Raw genomic sequence first — 22341 nt, 5'->3', positions numbered from 1 at the left:
CTAAGTCGGACGCCACCTTGTTGGGCGTAGCTCTGGTTGCATGTTCAGCTCGTGATGGAGTGGCAGTGCCTGGGGGCACGTACTCGAGATCATGCTCATCATCAGAGCCTATAACCATTCAGGCAGACGGGGTGACAGACTTTGAACGCCCACATGCGTAAACTCAAGATTGTTGTGGTTACATTAGAGATAGTACCTGTAAAGAATCAATATTAGTACTAGAAGGAGCAAACAAGACAAGCAAAAACAACACAAAATAAATTTAAGTGAAAATTTGTAATGACATCTTTGTAGTAACACTGAAACACGACGAACTAGATGATGACTCGTCGTGAGTACGATGGACCGTCATAGGGTCCGTCATGTATTACTTCAACTATGTTTATGTGGAGACCCTAAAGGAAAGTATCTGACAGTTATGATGGATCAGCAGAAAGGACAGTCTTGATAATGATGGTGCGTCGTCGATGTCCATCGTGGGGCACTTAGAAAAAGTATGGAGACCCTTAGGAGAAGGGTCTCTCACCATCTTGACGGTTGTACAGGACGGACCATCGTGGGTATGACGGTCTATCGTAGATGTTCGTCAGAGGACACTTGGAAAAAGATGGAGACCCTTAGGACAAGGGTCTCTGACAATCATGACGATTGTGCAGGACGGACCGTTGTGTTAATGACGGTCTGTCTTAGATGTCCGTCAGATGACACTTAGAAAAAGTTGGAGACCCTAAGGAATAGGGTCTCTGACAACCAGAATGGTTGTGTAGGATGGACCGTCATACCTATGATGGTCCGTCATAGATTTCCGTTAGAGGACACTTGGAAAAAAATGGAGACCCTTAAGACAAGGGTCTCTGACAACCATGACAGTTGTGCAGGATGGACCATCGTGGGAATGACGGTCCGTCGCATGTGTCCGTTGATGGACACTTAGAGAAAATGAATAGTGGGGTGTTGGAACAGACCCTATGCCGGTCCATCGTGAGTACGACGGTCCATCATCAGGGTCTCGTTCTGTCATTCAATGATAGAATTGAGGATGCCGCAATCATCCCCTGTGACTCAAATGGAATACTTAGTGTTAACCTACATGTTTCTAACCCAAATACCTAGCAAACTAGCAATGCTAAAGAACCTATTTCTCGAGTTTTAACAAGGCAATTCGAGGATTCTCATCGTTGGTCAGACAAAGTTGTATCAAAGAATGAAGAGCCACCAAAAAGAAATAGACTAATACTAATTAAAAAACAAAAATTCAATGTAAATGTGTAGAGATAAAAGACACATACCTGAGAAGTGGAGAAAAAAAAGCAAATGAGGCACTTGGTTATCAAGAGAAGAACCACAGCAGCAGACTCCGACCAGTAGAAAAGAGATTTTTGAAATTGAGGATTTGGGGAAGTGATCAGTTGATAGAGAAGAGAGGTAGGAAGTTGGAAGTTTGAAAGGGAGGGAAATGGGAGAAAGAGGTAAGGAAACGGGTGAAATGAAGGGGTGGGGTTTTTAAAATGTTGACAAATTTTAAAATTCCCCATCCGGGTCGGGTCGGGTCGAGTTCTCGATTAATGATGCAATGAGTCTTTGATGATGGTATTTTGCAGATCCGACGGTCCTTCGTGGGTTCCATCGCCTGTGCCCTAATTTTGAAAATAAATTAAAGACGTACCTGTCACAACGGATACATACGACGGTCCATCGCATGCATGACGGCCCGTCGATGTATCCGTCAGTGAATGTTGTAGAGTGATTTTCTGCAGAATTTCTTGGTGATGTGCCTATAAATTTAGAACCCATTAGTAGAAAATGCTACCATTACTAGAAAGAAAACTATACGTATTGGGGTGCCTCCCAACAAGCGCCTGATTTAACGCTGCGGCATGACTAAAGACACTTGATTACTCAGCCTTCATCAAGATGGTATGCCTCGATCACTTCATTCGCTAATTCAGCATGCCCAAAATAGATTTTTATTCGTTGTCATTTCACCTTAAACCGCACACCCTCCTTGGTTTCTAACTCACCTGTTCCATGAGGGAATAATGGGGTAATCAAGTAAGGGCCAATCAATTTGGACTTGACCTTGCTCGGAAACAAATGCATCCTAGAATTGTATAAAAGCACCAAATCCCCAACCATAAACTCTCGTTTTTCAATTTTTAGGTCATGGTGCTTCTTCATCTTTTCTTTGTAGGAAATAACATATACCGATTTGAGCTCACCAGTCTGCCTCATGGACTAACAAATGTTGAAGGTCACTTCTTCATTGTTCAACCGAAATTTCATCTGCCCCTTTTCTATATCAACTAAGGCTTTAGCCGTAGCAAGGAATGGACTCCCAAGAATAATAGACACTTCAAAATCGACTTCACAATCAAAAAAAACAAAATCTGTCGGAAATATGAATGATTCCACTTTTACTAGCACATCATTGAGTATCCCAATAGGCCTTTTTACTGTTCGATCGGCCATCAATAGTCGCATCGCAGTGGGCTTTGGATCACTCCAACCCTACTTCTTGTAAATCGAGAGGGGCATGAGATTTATGCTTTCCCCTAGATCACATAATGCTTTCGCAAAATGTAATGACCCGACTGTACAAGGAATAATGAATGCACCCGGATCTTCTTTCTTTTGTACTAGTGATCTTGTAGCAATAGCACTACAATGCTGCATTCTATCATCATCCTAAAAAGTGACCGATCTTTTGTTTGTAACCAGATCTTTCATAAACTTGGCATAACCGGGCATTTGTTATAGAGCTTCTACCAAAGGGACATTGATAGAAAACTGCTTCAACATTGTTATAAAACGCCGATATTTACCATCCTCGGTATTTTTCACTAATCTTTGAGGAAATGGGGTGGTGGTTTAGGCATGGGAGTTACCTTTGTAGGTACTTCAACATCTTTTCCAGTGTTATCTTCTACTTCATCACTAACATCTACCACTTTATCATTATGTTTTATCACCTTGTCCTCATTAGACAACATAGGTGGGTCAATGGTTTGCTTGCCACCCATAATAGTGATTGCCATACAGTGTCCATCATTTTATGGATTTTGGAAAGTGTTGCTAGGAAGAGTGTCCGGTTGTCGTGTGTTCACAGTTGTAGATAATTGGGTCATGTGCAACTCAAGCTGCTAAATCGATATTGCATGTGTATCGACTTTCTGCCCAATACCCGCTAAATCACTCCTTAACTCTTTAATGTGCTTATCACTAGCATCGAACCTCCTCATCATTTTATGCAACACATCCTCAACTCTCTCTATACTACCTCCGCCATCCCTAGGAGTAACTTCACGATATTGAGGAGGAACATAGGAGTCATTCCTATCATTTCTGTTACCATAGTTACCTCTGTTGAAGTTGTTGTCGCGGTTGTAATTTCCATCTCGAACATAATGAACCTCATGGTTATAGTTACCATAGATCCGACCTTGGTTTCCTTGACCTTAGCACCAATTCTCCTGATTAGAGCCTTGGGCACTCGGTCGGAACCCCCCTCCCCCCCACCTGCTCATTTACCGCATAGGAATCTTTCTCATAATAACATTCTTCATTTAGTGGTGGTGGTTTAGACAAGTTGTTAACTATATTTATCTTTTCTGCTCCCCAGAGATATGTTTCGATACCAACCCAAGCTCAGTTCTCATCTGAGCCATCTCTTCACGAATCTCATCTGTGGCTGGGTTGTGAGTGGATTGTACTGCGAAGGTATTTGTCCCAGTATCTGACTTCGTAGTACTCCAAGCTTTTCTGGGAGATTTTCTCTAACTTTTCGGCAATCTCGACATAAGGACACTCCCCATAAGAACCATCCGCTATAGTATCCAATGCCGCTTTATTATTATCATCCTGTCTCCGATAGAAGTATTCCTTCAGTGACTCATCATATATGCGGTGATTGGGGACACTTCTCAAAAATGAAATGAATCTATCCCAAGAATTGCTAACTGACTCTCCTGGCAGTGCCACAAAGTTGTTTACTCTGTCTTTGTGATTTTGTTACTTGGAGAACGGGTAGTAACGTGCTAAGAAAACATCCCTTAGTTGGTTCCAAGTGTAAATTGAGTTATAAGGGAGCTGCCCTTATATTAGGTATATGACCTCCAAATCCAAATCAGGCCTCCCTACAAAAGTTTTACACACTGCCCTTATCTTAGATATATGGGCATGTGGGTCCTCAAAAGGTAGTCCTGAAAACAAACCTCTAGCAGTGAGCATTTGCATCAGACTACTAGTTACCACAAAGGTATGGCCTTGTGGTATAGGGGGCAAGAGAAGTGGACCATCAGAGTCTGCAATATTATCATAGCCTTTGTAGTATTCTTGAGGGCTTGGAGCATGATTTTGTCCCCTTTGTTGATTTTCACCCGAATCATCGGGTAATAACTGACCATGAACATCAACAAGAGCTAAGATGTTCTGGTTTGGATCATCATCGTTAATACCCAAGTTTCGATTCATATTGTGTAGTGTATGCTCTAATTGGTGATCGTAGGGAAACAAGGGTTCTCTTCCTCTCTGTGTATTTGCCATACAACGTAGATAGTTCTGCAGGGATCAAAAGCAATAAAAAAATAAAATTAAGAAAATATCGACTAAACTTTAGTAATAAGTTTAAGTTAATCTAAAAGATACTTTCTCCGGCAGCGGCGCCAAAATTTGATACGCTCAAACTTACTTATCAAATAAAAAGTAAAGCAGTCGTATTAAGTAAAGAACCCAACTAATGAGGTTGGGATCGTTCCCACGAGAAAAATAGTTAAGACTTAACTTTAATCTATTATCACTATTATTTAGTCAATTATTTACTTAGAAAACAAAAGACAATAAAAGGGGTTTTTTTATTTTTAAATTAATGAAAATAACTAACTAAATTAAAGTAAACAACTAACAGATTCAAATCTTGGAGTTTAATCAATTAATAAAAGTAACTAGGGTTTAGGTGTTCCCCACAAGATCCTAACTTGATAATTCTAACTATAACAATTCTTTCCTAGTATCTTGCTTGCAAAGTGATAAGTTATGTATTTCTAAATTCTTGGTTCGGCATCTAGAAAATTTCACTCCGCACCTTGGTTCGGCTACATGTGTTGCTATACTAACCCTTACCTTTACCTCATATTAAGCATTGTATTCGATATTTGACTAAGTTATTACCTCGTACCAATCGACACTAGCTTATTAGATAGTATACACTAAATCTAAGTTGATAATTATTTTCCTATTATCTACCTTCTTGGTACGGCAAGAAGCATTAAGGCGATTTCTAACGTTGGCCATCCGTTAAAAAGACTTCTAAACAAAAGAATTATGAATACATGCAAGACACTATTCTGGAATTTTTATATTATTTAGATTTTACCTAATTATTCACCCATTGTTCCCACAACCCTAGTTATGGAGTTTAGTTACCCATAGTGTACTATGACCGCCTATAAATAGGTAAGTGTAAGGATATATTTTGGGAATGTGCGTGGTTGTGGTATTGATTTATGGGAATGTGATTCTGGAGTGTGTAGTAAATTTGGGTAAGATTTACCATCCTAATAAGAGGATTGTCCTAAATTCTTATTTATAGCTTGGGAATCAAGGGAATATTTTTAAAAAGGGAAAACCCCCAGGAATTTGTTGACCTGGGGTACTGTTTCCATATGAGCCTTTGGGGTGAAATTATTCCCGCTAGGGCGAGGTCGACAGAGCGGGATTTCTCCAGACATAGCGGGACATGGAGAGATAGAATATCAGTCTATCTCCCCTATTTTTTCCTAGTTCGCCTATGGACTTTGAACCGTACTTGGACAATTCCTGCAATCTTATCAATAGTCAGCAATGAAGTAGTAAGTTATACACCTTATCATTTAAAACATTACTTGTGATATCAAACATAAAGCCGCATTCATGGGCTTACAAAAATTTTAAGCAAAAGCAAAATAAGGAATGGAACATTATTCATTACATGCCCACGAAAAGCGCATAACACAATAAGTATCCTTGGGAAAGAGAAGTGTCGCTAATAGAGTTTAGATCCACTGGTGGTATCAGACCAGATTATGCCTCGTTCAACCAATGTAACTCCCGATAACCTCCCAGATGGTTGAGGGAATCTTCCTCTAAGGTGAAACACATGTGATGATGGCCTTCATAATCTTCCACATCCAGGATAGCAAACCACCCATTTCTATACTCTTCCTCCTCTCGTGTTGCAACTAGCGATGAAACTTCTTGACCTCGAGAGTAGTGGAGGGTGGAACAAAATTAGGAATAGGATAGGAGCATGCCAATCTTCTCCGGGTGGTCGCCAGGTCCTCCTCTACATGAGCACCTTATAGCGGGGGCTAGAATTCAGTATGGAAATGGTGTTGCCATTATCATCATCTTCGCCTCTTTCGTCGTCCACCTCAACACTAACTTGACTGGTATTGTCTATGTCCTTCATCTTTCTTTGACTCTCGAAAGTCGAAATAAAATAGGGTGGAAAATATAACCATATGTAGTTTCTCATCGGTGTCAAAGAGTGGCACCCCTGCTCTCTTTCACATTGCAGTCACAAGTCCAGGAACGAAAATAACCTTTTTGTTGTCCCGATAGAATACATTCTACCTTGAAATGATCTGCACGTACACATTCAGACTAATACATGTATAGAACATGCCAACACTAGATCCTATGGGAAAGCCACGTTGGTACGATTGCCTGATAGGAGAATTCTTCTAGTGACCAAGTGTATCCACTTCATAGCATCCATTGACAAAATAGTACTAGTGATACCCTTTGTAGTGGCACATTAAACTATTTCCCGGCACGAAGGCTCAACCAATGTATACTTCAACCAACTCAGGTCCATTTCTCTCAACTTGGCCTCAGACACGTGTTGGGAACCTCTGGCATTTACAACATATCTTTTATGAAATATTTGTTAAGGGGAATGTCTACTCCCCAGATATAGATGGTAGGATGAGTATCATCCCATAGAGCGGTAGGGATGATGGCAGAGAACTGCCTCATCTATGTGGAGCATGAAGCAGGAGGAGACTGTGTCGATTGATTCCATCTGAACTCCATCAGCCAGGCATAAAAGGTACACACCTTTTCCTCTAGGTTCAATAAATGGAAACCCACTTTTGGATGAACTTGGTGTTCTGGTGGTTGTGGTACCTTTCAAAACTGGCAGCATCGAGAAAACTAGCTAAAAGTAGATTGTCTTGGTTAATACTATCCATTTTAGATAAGCTTGCAACAATAATTGGAGATGTATGTTAGGACTCACTGGATTAGACCATGTTTGGATGTGAACAGAAAAATTTCAGATTTAAGTGGCAAGGGTCTACTGCCCAACTGAGTTCCGCGACAGGTGCCTAAATTCCTCTAGAGCAGGATAAGGGAGGCTGCCACAGTGGATTTAAGGCCGCAAGAGCGGCCTTCAACTAGTCCAAATGTCGGGCGCAATTATGGTTTCCCTTCACCCCAACACCTCATTTCGACAGAATTTCAACAGATCAGAGTCTATAAGGTAGTCTAGTACCTAATCATTCAATTATTTTGATTAAACTAACCCTAAACCTTTTTCAAACCTATGTTTAATATAAAGAATACTTTTTGACTTTCCCCATCCGTTTCAACATTGTTTCAAGAGTATTTTCATGAAATTCTTACGCTAGAATGTTGTGGAGATGTTGGGGACGTAACAGAAATGCCCAAGCTATGATTTTTATAGTAAATCAAGCAAACAAATTTTGAAAGTTTGAAAAACTAACCTGAGGCTATTTTAAGCAATCATTTACCATCTTGCAATCGTAGTTAAATAAGTAATGAACTAAATAGCATAACTAACATGATTATTACCTTTAAAAGTTGATGTCTAGAGAGACGCGTGTGAGAGTATTTTTGAGAGTTCTTCATGAGAAAAAGAAGAGAAATAGGGAAACAATTCCCCTTTCCCTTCTTTATTGCCTCCAATATACCGCTACAATGGGGAAGGAGAGGTTCTTCACCAAAGCTACCCACCTTAGCAGGAAGGTTACCGCTTTGGCAAGGTCAAGTTGTGCAGTTGAATGCATCCATGTCATTATGTGTCTTTTCATTTGCTTAACCAACCCTTAGAGTAAAACTCGTTCCGTATCTAGAACATGTAAAACCACCATCTTTCATAGTTTTGAAACGGTCTAACTCATTAATTTAGAAGTAGTCAAAAAATGACTCATGTTTAGCCCTTCACTAGTCGTTTGTGAATGGATAAGGGGTAAATTGGTATACATTGTAATGACCTGAACCATTGTTAATTAGGAAAGGAAAACATCATGAAAGCTCGAGCAATTGTCCCGCTAGAGCAGGCCATTGGGCAGCGGCGCTCCAAGGTGATAGTTTACACCAGAGCAGGAAAGTCGGAAACAATACTTAAATAACACAAAACCTTATTTTTCCTTTTTACAAAACAAAAAAAAATAGGCAAGGATTACACTAGAAAACTTAAAAAAACAGCTCTAGGCTTGGGATAGAAGAATGAAGATATTTATATTGCAAAGATGATGATATCTTATCCATTCTTTGGTCAAATCCACCATCAAGAAGTCCGAAAACAAGAATTAGAGCCATAATTCCGTGCAACTACTTACGACCTAGGTAGGACACCTTTATTATTATTTAGTTGTAAATATGTGATTCAGTGCGTAGTATGTTGGTTATGTAGAAAGAGTTAATGGGAGATAGAGGGAAGATGAAAAGAAAGGAACTTGGAAAGTTGTGAACTTGAAGAGTTGGGTACTCAAAAAGTCCTCTTATGCTTTAGTGAAAAGGCATTTGTTACTCATCAGAATATGGAAAGAAAAATAGAATCTTTTAAATATAGAAATACTCATATTAGTTGTTAAAAAGGTTGGAAAGAAGGACTCCCATCGCGCTGTCGCCGTCGTCATCTCTCGGCTCGGCTTAGACTTACAAAAATTATCTATCGAGAGATTATTTTTGGACAAAGTTTGTTTTAATTATTTAGTTAATTATTTATTAAATTAAATTAAATTTCCAAAATGTTTCAATTAAATAGTTAATTAAACCAAACTTTTCAATTATAGTTAATTGACCGACTCGACTTGGATCCGCGTGCGACCTGTTTTATTTAATTCTTTCCCATTATATTTAAATTTTCCAATGTTGGAAGTGAATGTTCAAAAAGGTTGGAACTTTCAGGAATAACCATGATTGTTTGAAAGGTTGCAAACTTTCATGAATGGTTGTGTGAATTCTTAAAGGATTGCAACATTTCAAAACTAGCTCCTTTTGCCTATAAATACATTAATTCTTCAGACTTTTTCCTTACAATTTTTTTTTTGAGTTCTTCTTCTTCTGCATAAAGTTTCTTCATGTACTTTATTCATATTGAGTGGTTCTCTCACAACAGAGTTTTTGGTATCAATACGCTGGTGATCAAGATTGTTCTCTCATGGGAGGACATATTCAAAATCAAATCTCAAATATTAGAGGAGAATAATTTCCTTAGGGAAACTGTTCATTTAGTAGGTTTGATCTTTTCCACTCTATGTTTAATCAAGTTGTCATATTTTTATAAATTTTAGTTTTTGTGAATTAATTTCTGTTCTTAATGATTTGTTCAACTTTGGTTACTTCGTGTTTCCCCAAAGTTTGTTTAAATAAGTAATTTTGTTTTAAACACAGACTGACAACAATCATAAGGACATTATTAGTTTATTTTTAATTTGTGTTTTTGGTGGAGACAAAAACCTTCATTGTTGTATACTACTTTAAGTCTGCAATATTAAATAATTGCTTACTAAGTTTGTATCAATTTTTATTTATGAGAAATGGAAAACAACAATGTTACAGTGGTTGCTTTTTTACCACCCGCAGAGAAACGAAGAAAATTCTCTGGTGTGAATTTCAAAGGGTGACATCAATGAGTACTTTTCTCATTTATCACTAATGGTCTGCAGAAATTTACCAATGAAAAAAATACAGTGTCTGCAGTTGCAATGTCAGACAGAAAAATTCATGATTATTGAAGAATGGAACCGATAGACTTCCTATGTAAGGTCTATATTCTTAGTGCTTTAGAGGATGTCTTACATAATATCTATACTACAATGACACCATCAAAGAATTGTGGGATGCACTTGAGAAGAAATATAAGACAAAAGATACATGCTTGAAAAAGTTCGTGGTCGCGAAGTTTTTAGACTATAAAACGGTAGATAGTAAGATTATTGGATCACAAGTTCAACCTATTTTCCACTAGCTGATTGCTAAAGATATGGTAGTAAATGAAGATTTTCAACTAGATGCAATGATCGGGAAGTTACCTCCTTCGTGAGACCACTTCAATAATTATCTAAAGTGTAAGCGTAAGGAAATGAAGCTTTATGATCTCATAATTCGTCTTGAGGAAGACAACAAAACTGCCTAAAAGAATTCTCGTAAGAGCTCGACAACAATTGGAGTTAATATTGTTAAAGAAGATCCTACCAAAGACAAAAAGAGAAAGAATTCCAATAGGTAGAAGTCAGAACAAGCCAAAGAAATTCAATGGAAACTGTTACAATTGTGGTAAGGCTGGTCATACATCTTCTGACTGTCATTCTCCAAGAAAGGACAAAGAAAATGACAAAGGAAAAAGTTAAGCAAACACCGTGGAAGAGATGAAAGATGCAAATGCCTTGTGTGTAATGATTTCAGAGTGCAGCATAGTTGGAAATCCAAAGAAGTTTTTTCTCGACTCCAGTTCCACTCAATATATTTTCTCTACGAAATAAGACTTTGCAATGTACACTCCTACTGAGTTCGATAAATATTTGTTCATGGGAAGCACAACAACAACAACGATTGCATGAATTGAAAAGTAATATTTAAAATGATATCCAGCAAGGTGTTGACTTTGAAAGCGATTGCATGAATTGGAAAGTAATATTTAAAATGATATCCAGCAAGGTGTTGACTTTGAAAAGTATTTTGCATGTACCTACTATTAGAAATAATTTAGTTTCTGTTGCAATGCTCGTTAAGAATGGGTTTAAAAGTGTCCAAATTAGTGACAAAAACTGAAATAAGTAAGAATGAGATGTTCTTAGGAAAGGGATACCTCAATGAGAGCCTCTTCAAATAGAATGTAATGGTTGTTGACAATATTAATAAGAATTCTGCTTCTATTTACTTATTGGAGTCAAATGATTTATGGCATGCCCGCTTGGGACATGCAAATTACAAAGCCTTGTGAAAATTGGTTACTTTGGAAGTATTACCTGATTAAATGTGATAATTTGAAGTCAAAATTTTTGTGGAAAATAAGTTTGTTAAAAATCCTTATAAGTCTGTTGAATGAAATTCAAGACCTTTAGACTTAATTCACACATATATATGTTATATGAAGTCGATATCATCTCGTGGGGGAAAAAGTATTTTATAAATTTTATTGCCGATTGCATTTGATTTTTTTATGTATATTTGCTTAATAGTAAGGATGAAACATTGATGCATTTAAGCAATACAAAAATGAAGTAGAGAACCAATTAAATTTAAAGATAAAAATTATTCGGAGTGATAGGGGTTGAGAATGTGAATCTCTTTTTGCATAGATATATTTGGAATATGGTATTATTCATCAAACTACTGCACCCTATGCACCATAGTCAAATGGTTTGGGTGAGTGGAAGAACAGAACATTAAAGGAAATGATCATGCCTTGATAACCAATTCTTGTGCACTACAAAACCTTTGGGAAAATCCATATTTATGGCTAGTAAAATACAAAATAGGGTAGCCCGTAGCAAAACCTAATCAATTCCATATGAGTTATGGAAATGAAGGAAACCCAATTTGATATATTTCAAAGTGTGGGGTGTCTAGCCAAGGTAGAGGTTTATTTACCCAATAGAGTTATAATTGGACCCAAAACAGTGGATTGTGTATATATTGAATATGTTGTAAACAGTAAGGTCTGCCGGTTTTTGGTTCACAAATTTTATGATCCTAATATTCATGTTAGTACGATAATTGTGTCAGATAACACAAAGTTCTTTGAACTCATTTATCTATATAAATTGAAAGTGAGTCAAAAAGTGAAAGACCTAAAAGACCACAAAAAGAATCAACAGAAAATACATTATCTAGTGAGGATCATAGGTGTACAACTTACTAATGAAAAGAGATTTCTCTCATACTAGATTTTGTGGCACTATGGCTTGAAAATGAGCCTCAAACATATAAAGTATCTATGTCTTCTTCTAAGTTCATTTATTAGAAAAAAGTAGTCAATAGTGTGAGATCTAATCAATTTTAAGTAATCATACTTGAGAATCGGTTGATCTTCCTCAAGAAAATAAGCCTTTAGGATCAAAGTGGATCTTTAAAAGGAAGGTGATGAGACTATTGATAAATATAAGGCTAGACTTGTTTTCAAAGGATATAGACAAAAGAAAGGTCTAGACTACTTTGACACATACTCTTTAATAACAAGGATAACATCAATTAGGATGTTAATTGCACTAGCGGCAGTATATCATCTTAAAATCTATCAAATGGATTTGAAGACATCCATTTTAAATGGAGAGTTGGAGGAAAAATTTACATGGAACAACCTGAATAGTTTGTAGTTCCAGGTAAAGAAAAAAAAGTGTACAGATTTGTGATGTCGCTTTATGCGCTCAAGCAAGCACCTAAACAATGGCAAGTTAAATTTGACCAAACAATGTTGGAAAATGAATTCAATATTAATAAATGTGATAAATTTGTTTATATTAAAAATGTTCTTAATCATGAAGCCATTGTTTGTATGTATGTTGATAACATGTTAATAATGAGTAAAGATATTGATGATATAAATGCTACTAAGTGCATGATATCCAGCATGTCCAATATGAAGGACTTAGTTTTTGATTTGATCTTAGAGATCAGGATTCTCAAAAATACTTTGGGACTAGCATTCTCTCAATCTCATTATATTGAAAGAGTATTCTATAAGTTCAAGTACGTGAATTTCAATGTTGTCAAAACTCCACTTGATTTAAGCATTACATTTCAAAAGAATGAAGGTGAAAGTGACTCTCAATCAAAATATGCCAGAGTATTGGGCAATTTGATGTGTATTATGAATTATACGCGACCAGATATAACATGTGCTAATAGTAAACTTAGTCGGTTCACTAGTAATGTGAATCAAACTCACTAGATGAAATTGAAATGTTGGGTATTTGAAACATACACAACACTATACTTTGCATTATAATAAATATCCTTCCCTCATTGAAGTATATAATGATACAAATTGGGTCACCGGTTCTAATGAAGTACAATCCACAAGTGGTTATGTGTTTACACTTTGTGGAGGAGAAGTCTCTTGGAAATCGTCCAAATAGACATGTATTGCTCTCTCCTTAATGGAATCTAAAATTATTGCTTTATATAGGTGGTGAAGAAGTTGAATGACTCAAAATTTCGTAATAGATATTCCATTTTGACCCAAACTTGTGGGACCTATTTGCATTCATTCCAATAGTCAAGCAATAATAGGTAGGTCAAGGAGCTTCATGTACAATGGGAAGTCTTGTCATATACGACGAAGATATAACACTGTAACAAAACTTCTCTTTCATGAAATTATCACAATGATATGTGAAGTCAAGATATAATGTATCAGATCCACTAACGAAAGGCCTAGTGAGCGAGGCAGTTTAAAGATCAGATAAGAGATTGGGTTTACGGCTTAGGACAAGTAATTATGGTGTTAACTCTATCTAGCAGAAAGGAGATCCCATTCTAGGAGAAAAAGAAAGTTCTGACCGACGGTTTGACATTATCAATCAACTCAATCCATTCTCACGATGAAGACAATGTTCAGGTTAAGACATGAATTCTTGTTAATGAGTTAATAAAGTTTTAGGTTTTAATAATTTTCTAAGTCTGGTAGATTTGACCAAATAGTATTTCTACGAGATGACACAGATAGAAATTAAGTATGTGACTGTGAAGTTTAAGTCGCTTCGAAGTGAATTTTATGTCAAAAGTTTATTCTCATACACACATGAAACCAACAGGTGTTCATGGATGAAACGAACACAACTATAAGAACCATAAATAATAAAGGTTTAATTGTGTGACATATAGTTGTCTAGGTATACACCAGAGCTCGAATTCAAAAATATCGTATCAATCGATTGACCAAGTATATCCGACATATGTTCACTATGAAAAGTCCAAGGTAAAACCTACATACCCAGATGAAAATCATCCTTGCTTGTAAAGTGCACACTCTTCCATGTATTCCTAGTTTATAACCATTCCCCATCATGTGAGGGATTATTGAGTATGTAGCAAGAGTTAATGGGAAATGGAAGAAAAATGAAAAGAAAGAAACATGGAAAGTTTGAACTTGAAAAGTCCTCTAATGCTTTAGTCAAAAGGCACTTGTCCCTCATCCGTGGTGGAAAGAAAAATAGGAGAGTTTAAATATAAAAACACTCTCCCTTCGCGCTTTCATCGTCGTCACTCGCTCGGCTTGACTTCGACTTCGTCTTTGACTTCGGAAATTGATTGATCAAGAGATTAATTTTGGACAAAGTTTATTTTAATTATTTAGTTAATTATTTATTAATTACGTAAATTAAATTAAATGGAAAAAATGTTTCAACTAATTATTTAATTAATTGAAATGTTTCAATTAATTAGTTGATTGAGTGACCCGACTCGGATCCGCACGCGATCTATTGTATTTTAATTTTTTCCTAATTTTATTTAAATTTTCCATCTTTGGAAGTGACTAATATGAAAGGTTGCAACTTTCAAGAACAACCTTGACCATTTGAAAGGTTGTAAACATTTATGAAGGTCGTGTGGTTTCTGAAAAGGTTGCAACAACGAGTTCCTCTTGACTATACATACATTGATTCTTTAGACTTTTTCCTTATGAAATTTTCCTAACTTCTCTTTCTTTTTCTTCTACATGAAGTTTCTTCGTGTACTTTACTACTGTTGACTAGTTCACTGACACCAGAGTTTTTTGTATCAATACGCTGGTGATTGAGATTATTCTATCCATGGAATACATATTCCAAACAAAACCTCGAATACTAGATGGGAATAATTTCCGTAAGGGGATATTGTGCATTCAGTGGACTTGATCTTTTATTATTCTATCTTTAATCAGATTCTTGTATGTTTTACAGATTGTAGTTATTGTGAATTAATGTATGTTCTTCTGTTCTTACTGATTTATTAAACTTTTGGTACTTTGTGTTTCTGCAAAATTCGTTCAAATCAGTAATTTTGTTATAAAGACATATTGGCAACAAGTATACTTGCAATTGATGGTAGAATTCTTACATAGGCTTTCGTGCACCAAAAAAGGAATAGTTGTACATGTAATTCTAGTAGTTCCTTCAAGGTTATACCATAGGGGGTAACCTAATCCTTGGAACTAGGGTAGGTAATGGATTGAGTTCTTTTTTCTGTGATATATATTGGTGAATACTTCAATGTAATGCATGTATGTGAATGAAGCCTTGTTAATAAACATAATGAAATGAGTAAATGTATGCTATGATTTGACACTTGATTGTACGATTATGAGAATGTGTATATGAGTGTGAATGTAATTGTGGTTGTGTTGAAAGGACCGTTTGTCACGTTGCGATGCACTATCTTGGATCGAAGGCCACATTCTAGTGCATCTGTGCTCGAGTGTCATATTCAACACACTAATCTGGATCGGCTACCACGTTCGGGTGCACTAAAAGTTAGGTTACGGATTCAATGAGAGGACCATTGAGTTGTCATATTTGCTTGTTATTGCGAATGTGAATTTGCACATTGCTCTTGACATCATGATGTTATCATATTGTTATTTTTATGTATGTTTATCATGGGATGTTTAGTTGTGATATCTTGTTTATAAATAAACTATGCAGGATCAAGATCGAATCACGAGGTGTATGGTGATACGCTCAAGCTTACTTCTCAAATAAGAAGTAAAGCGGTCGTATCAAGTAAAGAACCCAACTAATGAGGTTGGGATTGTTCCCACGAGGAAAATAGTTCAGAGTTCACTTTAATCTATTATTACTATTATTTAGTCAATTATTTCCTTAGAAAACAAAAGACAATAAAAGGGGGGTTTTATTTCTAAATGAATGAAAATAACTAACTAAAGTAAAGTAAACAACTAACAGATTCAAATATTGGAGTTTAATCAATTAATAAAAGTAACTAGGGTTTACGTATTCCCCACGGGTTCCTAACTTGATAATTATAACTATAACAATTATTTCCTAGTATCTTGCATGCAATGTGATAAGTTATGTATTTCTAAATTCTTGGTCTAGCATCTAGGAAATTTCACTCCGCACCTTGGTCCAGCTACGTGTGTTGCTATACTAACTCTTACCTTTACCTCATATTAAGCATTCTTTTCGATATTTGACTAAGTTATTACGTCGTACCAATCAACACTAGCTTATTAGATAGTATACACTAAATCTATGTAGATAATTCTTTTCATATTATATACCTCCTTGGTCCGGCAAGTAGCATTAAGGTGAGTTCTAACGTTGGTCATCCGTTAAAAAGACTTCTAAACGAAATAATTATCAATACATGCAAGACACTATTATAGAATTGTTATTTTAGTTAGGTTTTGCCTCATTATTCACTCATGCTTCCCACAACCCTAGTTATGGAGTTTAGTGACCCATACTCATAATCACAATATTGATATATGTAATATAAGAATTGATGCACTTACTTCAATGAGAAAGAATAAAATCCAGAAGTTCACTTGATTAATCAACAAACGCACCAATAATCAATTCCAGATAAAATGTATCAATTATTGAAATTAATCAAGGACTAAAGATTCTCCAAAAGTATAACAATCACGAAGTCTAATAACAAAGAGTCTACTAACAAAGAGTCTACTGACAAAGAGTCTATCCCCCAAAACGAGATTTTTCCAACTATTTATAAAAAATAAAAATCTAATAAAAGAAGAACTCTAATTGCTGAAAATCTGTCAAAATGCGTCCAAGTCGACGGACCTCGTGACGGACCGTCGTGGTCATGACGGGCCGTCATGGCGTCAGTCATCCTATACTTCACAAATTCTTCTTCTACTTTTTTCATTACCCTTGACAAACAGGTATGACAGACCGTTCCAAGCATGATGGTCCGTCGAGGGTCTACGTTCCATAATACTTAAACTTCTTGGAAATTAGGTACTAGGACTACTCTCTGATCATTGCGATGAACCAGCAGGACGAATCATCGTGTCTATGACAGTCCGTCATGTACTTCCGTAATCCCACACTTAGGTCAAACTTCCCCATCTTCCTTCAACAACTTCACTACGATGCCACCTACGGACTGTCACAAGCTCGATGGACCGTCACAAGCTCCGTAGGTGGTAACTTTTCGGCATTTCTTGCTCAAAAACTTCCGCGTTCATCTTTAGACAGATTTCCTGCAAATAAAGAGAAACTTACATAAAAATCAATACAAAAAGGCTTTTCGACACACACTTAACTTAAGAAAAAAGCATTAAAAATACCGTGAAACCACGGTATATCATATGGTAAGTGGATACCGATTGTCCAGGTGTAACCCTGTATACTTGGAATGAGTAGTTTTGTACCTCAATTGTGAATGGGGTGACGATATGTTGTAAGTATTAAGTAGTTAGGTACCACTCTTGCTGGGGATTTGTATGGGAACAGTTATAAGCCTTTATAAATTGTATTATGGAGTCAACGGTTGAGCGGTTTGGTGGATTAAGTAAGGGTATGTCATGAATGATTATCCCAGTTGATCGTGGTTACATCCGGAACCGCTATAAGAGGTAGAATGTTAAGTAATGAGATCAGAATGGAGCGAGTGAGGGTTATGGTAAAGTGTACCAGTAAATGTAAGGTATCTAGAATAGTAAGTATAGGAGGATAAAAATTTGAAGGATCGAACAATCTTTATGCATGTTTCATGCTAGTTGATTTCTTATATTATACGGTGTGTATCGGATTGAACTATGAGTCCTACCTATACGTGTGGTTTTGTATTGATACTTCTCTTGCTATGCCTTTATGGAATACTTGGTTGCATGGTCATTTATTTTTTCATAGGTGAAGACGAAGATAATTTCCCACGGCATCTATTTTCCTTCTATGTGGTGGGAGACGCGTCATTGGTTACTTAAATTTTCACTTTGTAATCTTGGAATATCTTGTACCTATTTAATCTATATATCTCTGGTGTTAATTACTTTACATGTCTTAATTTGGAATAGTTGATAAATCGCTTTATTACAAAAAAAAATATTAATGTTATTTGATCTCTAGTTTTTTGATCTTCCGCATGTCTTTAACTGTTCGGGATTTGGGAGTTTTCCTACTTGGTTGTTAGATTAGGTGCAGGCACGGTCCGGTGGGTTGAGTCATGAAATCTTAAATGTGAAAATAATTACTCTTTGGGAATGCATAGTCCACATATAAAATTTGAAAGAAAATTTAACTCTACTCTTTATCAATATTAATGCTTATGTCTTTGAATATATTTAAAAGATTTGTAAAAGACTTCTTAAATGACTCGAAGAACTCTCATGACTCGACTCTTAAATCTTCCTTGAATTAGAATTATGAATTCAAGGTTATGATTTTTGATAGGAAAGATAACGTGATGATTAGTAGTGTTTCGACATAGTTAATCACAAGAAATGGCCAAGAAATCACCGTTTGGGAGCAAGTATGCAACATGGAGATGCATTTAAATATTTGGTCAAGAAAATAGTTTTGGAACAGTGGAGTCTGTGTCCTCTCCTCGATGCAGAGAGAATTATTTTTGCAGACATACAGACTTGCGTGCCAATATCTGCTCGACTTTTTCCTTGTATGTTTTCTAACCAAAATTCACCTAAATTTGATTCTTTTACTGAATTTTTCTTCAAATTCAGCTACCAAATACTTATATAACTAGAATTAAATGAAATACTCCAAAATCGAGAAGATTTCCTCAATATCTCATCAATCTCATCTTATCTCAAAAGTGAAAGTCAATTTCAAGAACACAATTCAAGATCATCAAACTTTTAACCTTCTATAATGAATTTTGCTTAAATGACCATGACTGGCACATGGGTGAACAAACTCAACGCTATGAAAGTCTCACTTACATATTTAGGGATCGATCCTTGGCAAAATCCACAATGAAATCTTATGAACTTGACAAAATCTTCATGTTTCCTCCTCTTTACTCTTCTCTCAAAGCCCTAGCGTTAATTTGGAATGCGTAAACTAAACCAAATCAATTTAGCACCAAAATAAATTAATAAAAATGAAATAACTTAATTGGTAACTAAAAGACACAAGATACCCCTCTAAAATCCGATTGACTTTCCTTATCCAGACAACTCAATTTCAAACGGGCATATCTCCCTCATACGGATTAAAAATTAGCAAAATTAGTGGTGTTAGAAAGATAATTCAGTGACCTTTTATTTGATTTCTTAAAATCCACTTAAGTCATCTTGTACAATGATTTATGGTCGTTTGAAGTTGACCGAAAACTCATACTTAGCATAATTTGCAAAATAATTTAAATTTATTATTTCCAAGAATGGTTTCTTTCTAATTCTACTACTTTCAAATAGGGAGTGTTAAAAATTCCAAATGCCTTGCATCAAAAATAAATTAATCTAAGACGATTACCAAAATGACTTAAGAAAGCTACAAAATAAAAAATAAAATGCTAAAATCAAAGGAATTTTCTTTAAAAACATATTATTTTTTTCAATAATACATTTAATTTTTAAGAATAATTAAAAATGTAAAGATAATAAATCAATGAAAGAGAAAAAAAGTTTAAAATGAAGAGAGAAATACTTATTTTACAAAGAACGAAATGAAAAAAAATATCTACATTTGAGAGCTAATTACATCCTATGCTTGAAGTTTCCCCAACAAATAATTTGAAAGTTTCATTGCTCTCGGATAAACTCCAATATTTTTAGATACATTGCAAATTGTCTGTTATTAATTGTAAATTTTTTTATTGAAAGGAAATTTTAGAGATTATATATGATATCTTAAGTTGTGTTGTTCTGTAGTTTTTCCATAATTTAGTCATTTGGTTAAGATCTAAAGACATTATCTAATCACTCAAATGTGCATTCAAATTTTCTAAGCTTAGTGTAAATAAATGGTGCATAAGTCGTCTTTTTTAGTTTCATCTTATGAGATTCTCTCACTTTTTTTTTTTCATATTTATTGTTTTCTAAAACCTACCAAATATTGATTGATCTATTTCATCACCATCATTTAATATTCACTTTATCATTAATCCACAAAGAAAATAACAAAAAAAAATGATATATATATTCATACTAGAAATCCTGGCATTAAATTTTCCTCCTCTCAAATTTTCCTTTTATTAAAATTGCTCAAATAGATAGCACCACCTTTCAAACTCTTCAAACATAAAAAAAAAAAAAATTCAGCAACTTTGTCTTTAGGCATGCAAAAACTCTATTTTCAATCTGATAATATTTCTTCTGTGTGGCATCAAACAAATGTAAAGGGTTTTAGGCGGAACAAATAATATAAGTGCAAGTTTCATTATCTGTAATAAATTCAGTAAATTAATTTTGTACTATTTTTATAATTGATAAATTGTAAATGTTAGTTAACCCCTTGACCTTTTGTAATACCCCAAAACTCGTTTTAAAAAGTATATGAAATCGTCACAAATATAATTTAATTTATTTAGTATAAAATCAAGCCCACATAAAGTTATATTAGTCACACTTCTGTATTACCAGAAAAATCAATACAAACAACTTTTTTGAGTTAATATTTAAATTTGTCTTCCAGAGAGTGTGCACATTTTGTATGTCATGTCAACTTTTATGGTGTATTATTTTCATTGTTTAAAAGGGAAAATGCAGAAGCACCCCCTCAACCTAAGCCTGAAACCCCAGAGACACACGTATACTATACTAAGGTTCTATTATCCCTGAACTTATTTTATAAGTAATTTTCTTCCCCTTTTCGGACTACGTGACACTATTTTGAAAAAAAGTCAACCAGCGGTGGACCCAAAAGATAGTGTCACGTAGACCGAAAAGGGGTAGAAAATTAGTAATAAATATAAGTTTAGGGGATAATAGGATCTTAGTATAGTATAAGTATGTCTTTAAGATAACGGGCATAGATTGAGGAGGTACTTGTGCATTATCCCTTTTTAAAATAGTTTAAGGTGGCAAATAGGATCCTAGTTAAATTTAAGCGTGTCTCTTAGTATAGTTCAGGCGGATACTCATGACTTATCCAAAAGAATTTAAATATTTTAACTCAAAAAGTTGTTTGTATTGATTTTCTTGGTAATATAGAAGTGGTGACTAAAATATTTTTATTTGGGATCGATTTCATAATAAATAATTTGAATTATATTTATGACGATTTTTTTTATACTTTTTATGACGGGTTTGGGGTTTACCAAAGGTTGAAGTGGTTGATTAACATTTACTATTTATCACTTACGAAAATAGTACAAAATTTATTTACGCAATTTATTACAAATAATTAAACTTGTTATATTATATGTGCCCGCTAAAACCCATTATATTTGTATGATGTCTCATTGAATAAATATTATGTGATAAAAATAGAGTTTTTGCATGACTAAAGAAAAAGTTGCTGAATTTTTTTATGTATGCAGAGTTTAAAAGGGTGGTGCTCTCAATTTTAGCAATTCTATTAAAAGGAGAATGATGTGGGTGGAGAAAATGATGTCAAATGTCCATTTTTCACCCAGGATTTCAGGTACGAATATAAATATCATATTTTTTTGTCATTTTATTTGTGAATTAACGATCAGGCAAAAATTTAAATGATAGTGATAAAATAGATCAGAAAATATATGGTAGGTTTTAGAAAAAATCAAATGGAAAAGGAATAAAAAGTGAGAGAAATTCAGTAGATGAAAATTTTAAAGATGGGCTTACGCACCATTCATTTGCATTAAGCTTAGAAAATTGTAATTCACATTTTGAGTGATTAGATGTTATATTTAAATCTGAACCAAATGATTAAATTATGAAAAAAATTACATAAACGCGCAACTTAAGATATCATAATCTCTAAAATTTCCTTTCAATTATAAAAAAATACAAAAATCCCTCTCAGATACATATTTCCCATTAAGTATTGGACCATTTGCAATGTATAAGAAAATCAAGGGAAGTATTCAAGAATAATAAACAAATTCAAATTAATTGTAATTTGGGAAACTTCAAGGATATAATGTAATTAGCTCTCAACTGTATGGGATTTCTATAAGTTTTCCTAAAATTATTTG

The sequence above is a fragment of the Solanum lycopersicum genome, chromosome 9, assembly GCF_036512215.1.
Source record: "Solanum lycopersicum chromosome 9, SLM_r2.1".
In the NCBI taxonomy this organism is placed as follows: Eukaryota; Viridiplantae; Streptophyta; class Magnoliopsida; order Solanales; family Solanaceae; genus Solanum; species Solanum lycopersicum.
This window is presented reverse-complemented; position numbering follows the sequence as displayed.